This window comes from Diabrotica undecimpunctata, chromosome 4 (assembly GCF_040954645.1).
Source record: "Diabrotica undecimpunctata isolate CICGRU chromosome 4, icDiaUnde3, whole genome shotgun sequence".
Classification (NCBI taxonomy): domain Eukaryota; kingdom Metazoa; phylum Arthropoda; class Insecta; order Coleoptera; family Chrysomelidae; genus Diabrotica; species Diabrotica undecimpunctata.
In genome coordinates, this window is record NC_092806.1 from 16407144 (window position 1) to 16415388 (window position 8245).

Here is an 8245-nt window from a genome sequence, read left to right on the forward strand (position 1 = left end):
TTCTAAATCCGGCTTGTTCTACTGGTTGATATCCGTCAAATTTAATTGTTAGCCTGTTTATAATAATCTTTGTAAAGGTTTTTTAAAGTTGTGAAAGAAGTGAAATTGGTCGATGATTTTTCAGGTCTGTGGTGTCTCCCTTTTTGTGTATTAGTATTGTTTTAGCAGTAATCCATTGTTCGGGTATATTGATTTCGAATAGACATTTATTAAATAGTTAAAAGAAAATATTTGCAAAACATTAATAATATTTAGTGAGGTTTAGGAAAGCCTGAAAATTTTTTATTTGAACCGCCATTCACATAAAACTTAGACACGTGTATTGTATACTATCTTTTAATCTGTTAAGACCATTTATTTCCATTTTTTGGTATCGTATAATATTACAACAATAAAGAACCAAAAATATCTTATTGTTAATCGAAATAAGTTTTGTTAAGTTTTTGATTTAAACGTCAGAGGTATGTTACTTTACGCATCACTAACTTATTTTTACTTCCTATTATTTTTTGTTAACGTCAATCAAAAAACGAAGAAGTTGTCCTTGCACAGTACTGATTTCATACGAGAAGTTAGAAAAAAAAAGAACAATAAGATCAAATATAATAGATTCCAAAATTTGCATATGGTGACAAGTATTATAAAAGTCGACTACATCAGGCAAAATGTATTATTAGGTTTCAAGAATCTAAACACAATATACCAAGATGTTTAAAGTAAGTATAGGATTTCTTTAATAAGAAATTTAATCGGTATATAATGTTTTATTTAGTTTTTTTTTCATAAATATATTAGCCGAACGGTCCATGATTTCCATACTTTTATCCTTTTACATTTGCTCCTTATCGGATGCTACTTCTTTTCAATCGTGTACTTTTAAAAATTTGATATCTGCTAGTACTGACTATATTTTCTTCGTAAATGCCCTCTCTTATTGTACCTGCTTCAGTTTAAATTTTAGGTCAATGTTATTTTTGGTTGTTATATTTAATTGTTTGTTTTTCGTCTAAACACATTATCCACTTTTATGCCTCCATATTATGTTCTTTTAAAAATGTTTCGCTCCGTTTATCTAATTTAGATTTCAGATTCCAGGTCTCGCTTGCATTGAGCACTATAGCTCGGATAACTCTGGTGTATACGTACTATTTATTTTTTCTGAATCCCAATATCCTACTTATACCCCCAAATATTTACTATTTTTACCGAAAATTAACCATAATAAAAATAGCTCTTATTAACATTAAAATATCACATTAAAATAGCTTTAGAACAATTATAATTCGCACTTATTAACATTACTTCTAAATAATTGAATTATCTAAAAATATCAATATTATAATTCTTAATTGGGTTACATATTTTAAATGACTGCTCTATATATTGTTTATTTTTCCATATCTCCATATATTTTTTTCAAGATTCTCAAACTATTTTCTCAAGTTTTATACCAGGATTTTCTTTGTCTTCCCACATTTCATGTTTCTCGAATTTTATCTTGCATAAAAGTTGTAATAATAAGTATTTGCAGCTATCCACTCTCCTAATTACAATGTCTTCTATAATTAGTTACATTTTCTGATTTAGTCATAATCATGTATTTAATTTTCTTCAAACTCATCTTCAATTCGTATTCATGACAGCATTCGCTATATCGTCTGCAAAACTTATTCAAAGTTTCTCCATTGATAGATATACTCACTATTGAATCTGCTAGGTTTCTTTCAATAACGCTTCATTGTAGATATTAAAAAGCAGTGTCGACAGCACGCAACCTTGGCGGACTGATTTCTGTATTTAATATCTCGGGTGTTCTGGTTGTCAACTCTTACCTTGGCAGTTTGATTCCAAGACAGATTAAAAACGATTTTCGTATCACGACTGTCAATATTTTTGCCATTTTCAATTATCGTTTTATGTTGAACCTTATAAAATGCCTTTTCAAAAGTCTACAAAATATAACTACAACCAAAATGTGTGTCACTAATTTCATATACAAGAGTTTGAAAAATTCTATGTGTGTTATTTTTAAAAATGTTTTAAGTGTGTGACTCATTAAAGTTATTGTTCTGTGATCTGAGCAGCTTGTTGTACTTTACCTTTTGGGAATTGCTACAAAGGTCGATTGCAGCCATTCTCTGGGGATCCTGGAAGTCAAATATATTAGATTCAAGAGTTCAACCAAAATATCAATAACATCTTCATCAATGAGTTTTAATAATTCGATTGACACATTACACTGGTAAACACACAGTTTGCTGCCGGAAATTTTTTGACTAATTTCAAGTAATTTGGGTCTGCTAAATCCAAAAATGCCATCAGATTTGCTCCATCAGATCGTTTTCAGGAAATACAACAGATCACATTTCTAACATATAGGGTAATTTAACGCAGCACTAGCTACATATATGTAGTGCTGCTACCAATTAAATAAACAAAACACTAATAAAAAGTAAGATATTTATTGTACAATAATGCACTTACAAAAATCATCACAAATATCTGTCAAAAAAACTTAAATTTTCATCTAACCTAACCAGCATTGCAGCACAAATCTGCTATTCAGCGTCACCTTAAAACTTCCTTTTATATGATTTTCTTGCAAAGGCTTTAAAAGGACGGTCCCTTTAAAGACTCCAGCAGTAATCCGCCATCATGTGAGTCTCCCATCTCCCCTGATACCTCTCTTCCATCGTTTTGATATCTTGGTGGAAGCGTTCCCCTTGTTCTTCACTAAGGTCACCAAAATTTTCTGGGAAACGGTCTAAGTGGCTGTGGAGGTAATGAATTTTAATACTCATATGACAACCGTTTTTGTTAAAATTGACCTTTAGGATCTAGGACCTTTACAAATTGTTTCATCACCCCTAGTTTAATATGTAACTGAGGTAATATTATTTTCTCTCGGTCGACCAATGCTTCGTTAACTACATTAGCTTCTCTTTGAACTAAAGCATCTCTGGGATGTCATTTTCTTCTACTCGACTGTTGGTCCTTAGCCCTGCTATCCCAAAGACACAGGAAACAAGAATATTTTGTATTTTAGCACCAACGAAATTGTTTTATATTCTTCTTTCATTTTTGTAGAATGCCCAATTGGTATACTTCCATATTTGTTGCCATTATGTAAACACTTTAAACTTCGTTTGGAACTGTCGATAAAAAGACGCCAGTGATCTGGTGTATATTTCGATATACCCATTTTGTCTAACAGTCCTTTAATATTATTACAAAAAACCATATTATTTTGCTGAGAAAAAAAAAGGCAAAATATCTTTTTCTTTATTACGGTAGTATGTAATTTTGGTGTATGAGTTAAGAAGATTCTTTTGCTTTAGTCTGGAGGCAAGCAACTCGAAAGAATCCTTTGAAAGGTTCAAATCTCTGATAAGATCACTCAGCTCTTTCTGAGTAAAGAGTTCAGGACGTGTTGCCTTCTCTTCAAAATCACTGTCGTCTTCCTTAAATCTATTAGTCTGTAGTTCATCAGATAACGTTTCGACATTATCCTCTGGTAATGTAGGTAGACAGCTAAATATTAGAATGGGTATCTGTTCAAGCTGATGTGGAATTGGTCTTATTGCTGAATCCAGGTTAGGATATGTCCACGTATGTCGATTGTTAGGATTAATGCCCTTTATATTCACAAGACAGAAATAGCAATCGTCAAAATGATTTTTTGGTTCCCTCCATATCATTGGTAGACCAAACTTTAAACATTTTCGTTGTCCTTTCGTCCACTGTCGCAAGTTTTCCAGACAAGTTTTGCACACTACATGTGGAGCCCAGGATTTATCTTGATCTTCTAAATGAACACCAAAATAGCCTTGATATGACCTTTTTATAAAATCACAAACTGGTTTTCTACTTTTCTTTACAATGTACTCGCCACATTTGTAGCAAAAAACGTCCGGGTTATTCACACAACAACGCCTGCTTGTAGAAGCCATGGTTTTCAGTTTTTTAAAACAAACTCTTGCAACGAAACTCAGGTTCAAACTAAATTTTACAAAAGAACGCAGTTGACTTTATAGGAATTTATTAAGGCCGTTTCAGAGAAAATACTATTTACTTATCGGACAACAGTTAAAAAGCAATTAGCGCTAATTTCAAGTAATGGGCATTTCCAAAAAGTACACTTTAATTAGAAGTCATTAGTATGTATTTGTATTAGAATTTGTTAAGTTGGTTTATAAACATATTGCAGTTATAGTGGTGGAATATACAGAAATGTAACAATATTTAAGTATTTGATGAGTATGTTATATTTCGAAAACTAGAGCTGATACAAAGAAAAGGTTTGTATTTTTGGAATCAGCACAGATGAATTAACCAAAATCAGTTGATTTTTTTTCGGCAGCAAGACAAAAATTTTTTTTTGTTGGGCTGTGTTATCTAATCCAAAACAATTTTTGATGACATAGATGATGTCTTCTCGTAATAGTGGTAGTTGTAGTTCGGTATCCTCTGTAGTTTCCAATGACAGTTCTTCATCTCTCTCTTTCATCATTGAATAGTTGTTAAATGTAATTGGTCCAGTGACAAAATCTCTTCTTCATGTTAGCTAAACTATCCCCTTAATCATATTTAAAGCATATTTATTCTTGTCCTATTTCTAACACCTGTTATTTTTTTTATTTTTTTGGTGTAAATTATAGCTATCATACTTTTTCCAGATCTTGCATTTCATTGCTTCTGTCGGAGAGCCAAATCTCTTTTGCATCTCACAGAAAGTTTTTTTCTGATGTTTCCCTAAATTTCTTTGTATTAGTTAGGTCTTTTACTTTATGTTTTCTTCTTTCTTCCATAAGTTTAAGAATTGCTACTGCCACCCAAGGTTTTCTTTTTTTTTCAAGTGGTTTGATGCTTCCTTTTCCAACAAGGGCATGTTGAATTTTTTTCAATCAATACTTTCAGTACGTTTCAGTACATCTCCATATACTTTGCTTTTTTATTTATTTTAAATACATATTTCCTAATATTCCTTCTTTGACTTTTTTTTCCTTAAAGCTGTTTGTTATATAAGTATTGTATACACAAGTTATAGAGTCTTCGTCAGATTTGCTACACTTGAGTGCAAAACAATCGACTCAAAAGTGATATTTGAGGTTATACCTTCTGTTTTAATGTAGGAAGTATGAACATACAAAGACGTCATGTGCAAACAATAACTTTATTATTGAACTTACAAAAACTGCTATTGCATTATTTGGAAGACGCATTATAAAAACAATATGCAATACGAACAGAGTTTCCTAAATATTCATCATTGGAACTAACGCAAGAAAGACGTTATGAACAGAGAAATCATCAATTACAAAATGAATTTCTTTATTTTTCAGTATTTGATATTATCACCCCTACTCCTAATTACACTTTCAAATCGATTTCACATGGATCGGATGACTTTTATAATAAATTCTTAAGGCATTGCTTCCCATTCATCATTAAGCTCAGCTCTCGATTTCATTATGCTCCTTGGTGTATGATTCATGTCCTGGACCCTTCGTTTAAGCTCATCCCAAACATGCTCTATTGGATTTATGTCCACGCTCAACGCAGACTAATTTATTATAGGTATACCGATCTCAGTCAGATAGGTGATGGTGACTCGTGTGGTATGGCATCGTGCCTTATCGTGCATTAAAATAATGGCATCACCAATAAATCCCGCGTATGGAACCACATGTTCCTCCAAAATGTCTCTGATATAACAATCCGCCGTTAAAACTCCTCAACGTCCTCCACCAGGCGCAAAAACCAACTCGGTTTTTTCATCCATGGAAATGCCTGCCCAAGACATACAAGAACCGTCTCCATATGACAAAATTTATCGTATACAACATTGAGCAAATCGGTCTCCTGGCCTTCTATAGACTCGACACCTCTTGTCGTTGCCATGTAGGTATATCCTACTTTCGTCGGAGAATAATACCTGACTCCATTGATAGTCTTCCCAATCCAGATGTTCTCGAGCAAATTCTAATCGCCTTTTCTTCTGGACTGCAGTTGGCTTTTGACCCGTAGCTGCCCTTTTTGGTGTCAGGTTGGCTGCCTTCAGTCTCCCCCTGACTGTCCAAACAGTGGTAACTACACCTCGGACCTCGCTAAGCTCTTCTTTGTGATTAGCACCAGTTAAATATCGATTTTTTAGGGATTTCGATACAAGAAATCGATCATCTCTCTCCGTTGTTATTCGTTTACGGCCTCTTCCTTAGTGGCGGACATAATCAGCAGTATCTTGGTACCGACGATACACTCGGGACACAGCAGATTGGCTTAAATTTAGTCGATTTGCCACGGCCCTCTGACTCAGGCCTTCTCACAATAATACTACTGCTTGAGCTGCTTTGACGGATGTGGTATCCATTTGTAATGCAGTTGCGAACTTAGTGACTTATGTATTAGTGGGTTTGCTATGGAAATTGATACATACGAGGTTAACCGAACGCGTTAAGTCGGTGCGTGTCGATTTAAATGAGTCAAATTCTGACACCCTCTCTACGTGTTGCATTATTTACTTGTAATAAGTCATCGGATTCACCAAAAAACAAAACTTTTTTAAAACTCAATAACGAGGTTATTGATTATACACTAAATATTTTTAAATTTACACTTTTTAGATTGAAACAAGAGACGTACTTTCGAAAAATAATTTTGAGTCGATTATTTTGCACTCAAGTGTATATATAGACTTTCGGTCAACAAGCAATAGACCTTTTATTTTGCCCTGAATTGTTTAGGGCTCTTGTATTAAATATAAATCGAACCTTTTTATGGTAGCAGTAAGTTCTACTGAAGCTGCCTTACTGTGCTAAAGTTACTCTTCCCACGAGCTGGAACTAAGAGCTCGTTACCCTCTCTTCTATTGGTTTACATGTTATTAACCATTGTGATACGTCGTGTCAAAAACAAGAACTTTCTTGCCTATTCTCTGTCCTGTATGGGGTCCTATTTGGTATTTAGAAGAGCTAATTTGGTATTTAGTTCCAAGAAGTTTTCTTGGATATTGATTTATAACTAAATTTCATTTTTAGAACGAAAGTACATTTTTAGCATTAATTGTAATAATTTACTTAATTATTATTCTTCATTACAATTTTTATAATTTTAAAAGTGTATAAAATCTTTATTTTTACAGGCTGTATTTTTGTTTTTCGCCATGTTGGCCGTTGCTTTCGCAGCACCCAGACCAGCTCCTGCCCCACAACTGCTTGCAGCTTACAGCGCTCCTGCTGCAGTAGTATCTGACGTTACTTATACCGGTTATCCTGCTGTAGCACCAGTATATTCAGCGGGAGTAGCTCCTGTCGCTTACTCAGCTCCATTGGTTTACTACTGAGACAACTTCACACAGATAATGATTTGAATGGCTTTTTGATTATATATAAATTTTTTCTATAAAATAAATAACTGTATGTATTTTATTTGTTATTATTAATAATTTTATACTTCTAAAAATTACTTAACTATACATATTATTAATAAGTTAACAAATTAATCAGAAAAATTTTTATTAGCAAAGGTCTATTAGCAAATTTCTATTAGCAAAGGTGCTCTCAGTGAGGAGAAGGAAGTGCTGTAATATGCTCATTTGATTCGAAGGCGAGAGAATCTACACGATACACTTTGCTGACATAGACTATATGCTTAGGAAACTGCAAGTGGGTTTTTACTACTTTCTACTCCTTCCCTTGTACATTTAGGTATATACAAATCGTTGGAACTTTGACAAACGATATCTTGGCTGCCGTTAGTCTTAAAATATTTTACATTAGACTATTTTCAAGTACAGAAAATAAAACATAATGACGGTATTAAATTTTTGTTTCGATACAGGGCAGCGGCAAGCCGCTTATTCGTATTTCGACCTCTTTAGGTCTCATCAGAGCGGTATATGCCACTGCTCTGAATCGAAACAAAATCTATCCTATCGTAGGCCAATAATTATCGAAATAACTATTTACAGACGTAACAACGCCATCTAATAAAAACGTCTGTAAATAGTTATTTCGATATTTATTGGCCTACGACCGGATAGATTATGTTTCGATTCGAGCAGTGGCATATACCGCTCTGATGAGACCTAAAGAGGTCGAGATAGGTATAAGCGGCTTGCCGCTGCCCTGTATCGAAACAAAAATCTAATACCGTCATTATGTTTTATTTCTTTACTGTTTTTGGAGTACCATAAACTAAATTCACTACGAATTTTGACCATGATGAACGGCAGGTGGAATGCATA

General features: G+C 33.5%; 1 long non-coding RNA gene across 1 annotated transcript; it reads left to right on the forward strand.

The window, feature by feature from the left end:
• Positions 1–577: 577 nt before the first annotated feature.
• On the forward strand, positions 578–7427 carry LOC140439232 (uncharacterized). The gene is made up of 2 exons (XR_011950604.1): positions 578–716; positions 7142–7427. It is a non-coding gene; the product is annotated as an uncharacterized lncRNA (long non-coding RNA).
• The last annotated feature ends 818 nt before the right edge of the window (positions 7428–8245 follow it).